This window comes from Macrobrachium rosenbergii, chromosome 9 (assembly GCF_040412425.1).
Source record: "Macrobrachium rosenbergii isolate ZJJX-2024 chromosome 9, ASM4041242v1, whole genome shotgun sequence".
NCBI classification, from domain to species: domain Eukaryota; kingdom Metazoa; phylum Arthropoda; class Malacostraca; order Decapoda; family Palaemonidae; genus Macrobrachium; species Macrobrachium rosenbergii.
In genome coordinates this window covers 26,195,162-26,197,838 of record NC_089749.1, presented here as the reverse complement: position 1 = coordinate 26,197,838, position 2,677 = coordinate 26,195,162, and the positions used below count along the sequence as shown (strand labels likewise).

The 2,677-nt window shown below is 36.6% G+C and overlaps 1 long non-coding RNA gene across 1 annotated transcript in view; it reads right to left on the bottom strand.

Annotated features, from left to right (window-relative positions):
* Window positions 1–1,712: 1,712 nt before the first annotated feature.
* The window catches only part of LOC136842095 (uncharacterized), a 1,354-nt gene continuing 389 nt past the window's right edge, over window positions 1,713–2,677 (bottom strand). The window contains exon 2 of the long non-coding RNA XR_010854168.1: window positions 1,713–2,639. This is a non-coding gene — a long non-coding RNA (uncharacterized lncRNA). The remainder of the gene's footprint in view (window positions 2,640–2,677) is intronic.

Here is a 2,677-nt window from a genome sequence, read left to right as displayed (position 1 = left end):
TTCTCCAAAACCACATTTCTGCAGCCTGTAACCTCTCCTCGTCTGCCCTCCTAAGGTCCAAGTTTCACAGCCGTTGGTAATATTTTGTATACTACATATCATATCATATACGTTCCTGTAATTGCGTAGAAACTGAAGTTTAAAGGAACCTGGCGTTAGATGGAGAACAACCGCACAAGTTGTAGTTGATGTTTATCATCGTAAGGATCATCATTTAAGTAATTTCGTATAGCTGTAACACGCACTGATTGTTACGAGTGACCTTTAGGATGTTAGGAAGAAGACCGTAGAATGTACAAAGCTAAACTTCTGCAGCCTTAATTACGTTCATCTGTTTGAGCTACGTAAATTTCTTCACATTAATGGCTCTTAAGTTGTATTATTAGTAAAAAAAAAAACCACTGACTTTGAACGTATAATGTCGACTCGAATACAAACTGGCGTTGAATCCGAAGGTTCGAACCGGATGGAATGGATTCAGATTCGGTCTTGGCCTCGGAAAGAGTAGACTCGACTATATATAAATATATATATATATATATATATATATATATATATATATATATATATATATATATATATATATATATGTATGTATAATGCGTAAGTGTACCTGCGCCTTTTCATCCTTTCGAGGAATGGCCCTGAGAGGCATGTAACTTTCACGTTCTTAGCAAGCCTCTGGAAATGAGGTTGCCAGCCCCACGCCCTTTCTTGACACCCAGTTACGCTAGCGCCTATTGCTGCTAGATCGAATGTCTGCAACAGTCCGACTGCAAACAACGACCCTTCAATTGGGAGCGCAGCGCTCTACCAGTAAGTCACACCAGTCGCTTACTTACAAAACTACTATCATATATATATATATATATGTATATATATATATATATATATATATATATATATATATATAGATATATATATATATATATATATATATATATATATATATATTCATATAAATGTTTTATATATATATATATTATTATTAATTATGATTATTATAGCTGCATAAGCACTAGCCAACCAACTGCGTACAAACACTGCGGTAGTGTACCATTAACATTAGGAATCTGGTGAACACCTAAATGATCTATGCCTCACAGAAACAGAAATAATACGAACAACTGAATGAAGAGTAAAATGAGTTTGGTTGATGCTGGCAGAATTTTTATCATTAAGCTTGCTTAGAAGAAGGCCCTCTCCCCTGATATCATCGTCATAATTAGTAATACAAATAAATTGCTGTTCATATTGATCATAAAAGATTTACAACAAAATGATTCTAGTTTCCATTTCATGACATTATTATTATCATTATTATTATTATTATTATTATTATTATTATTATTATTATTATTATTATTATTATTATTATTATTATGTGGTTGTTGTTATTGTGCATTCTTCCTGGAGTTCATTCGAAGCCTTATTGCTGTCCTGAAGTTGTCTACGGATTCGAAGCTTGAAACTTATTAATAACATGTCAGGCTGAAAAAATATGTCAATCTCGGAGTACAAGGAAGAGTGTCATATCCGGTGGCTATTTCAGTGTTTTCTCTTTAAAATGTAAGATCTGCAATTGCTTCCCTAGTTGTAGATCACTCTGACATGCAGAACATAATTGAGGTATTGACTAATTCGTTTCGGAAAGAATTAATTTCTATTTGAACACATTGGCAATATTTTTTGGTTATAGTAAAACTCGGGTATATTTATAATGAAATATAATTGTAAACCATTTTATATAACAGAATGATTTACAGAAATCTTCAGCCAAGTTCTTTGCAATCATATAATTGAAAGCGAACTTGCAGCAATAAACATTTAAATATCGGGAAACACACTAAATCACTCTGAGTAAAAACACACTCTTTGGCTTTCTTGAGCATTAACACTGTTGTGACAGGTAATGTTTGGGAATATTCTGCCAACCGAGAAACATCAAAATATTTTTCTCTCGGATCTGCAGTAAACACTCGACATTAAGCAGCGTATTTCGTTAGCTGAAGCCTAGAGTTTGATTTCGAGAAATCAACTTTTACTAGACTTTCTGCGTAACTGGATATCTGCTATGCCTTTGGGCAACCATCGTAGACGTAAGAACGATTCTTTCGATCCACGTTCAGGCGGAAGTAAGCAGACAGTCTTTAGCAAACTCTTCTGCTTTTTCGGCTGGGACGATGTAACTCTCATTCATAACTTTCTTTGCTTTGGTGCGTGACATCCATCAGCGAAATGATGCTTCAGAGAAACTCCTCTGTCTCCAAAGATCAGCTGACTGAAGGACGGCGCGAAATTCAGGAAATGGGATCAACCCCCAAACTTCCCAAAATGGCGGGTAAAAAAAATCAAGGAAGCAATGAGCTCCGCTGTACATGCGTCTCATCAGAAGAAGAAGATGCTGTTACCACGCCCAGTCGGGAATTTCCGGATGCCGTTTGTGAAGTAAGCAGCTTCCTTGCACGAAGGGCAGAGCATGTGGCACGAGTCGTGGCCCCCGGGTCCTCTGTATTTACAACATGACGGGAATTGTGGGCATAAGACTAGAGCCTCGCTTACGACGATCAGGGAGATGATCATAAACAAAGAAACGGCGATGAAACGAAGAGAAGCCATCACGTCCAGCTACTCGTTACCTGCAAGTTATTACCGGAAATTATTGGCTGCATCGTAG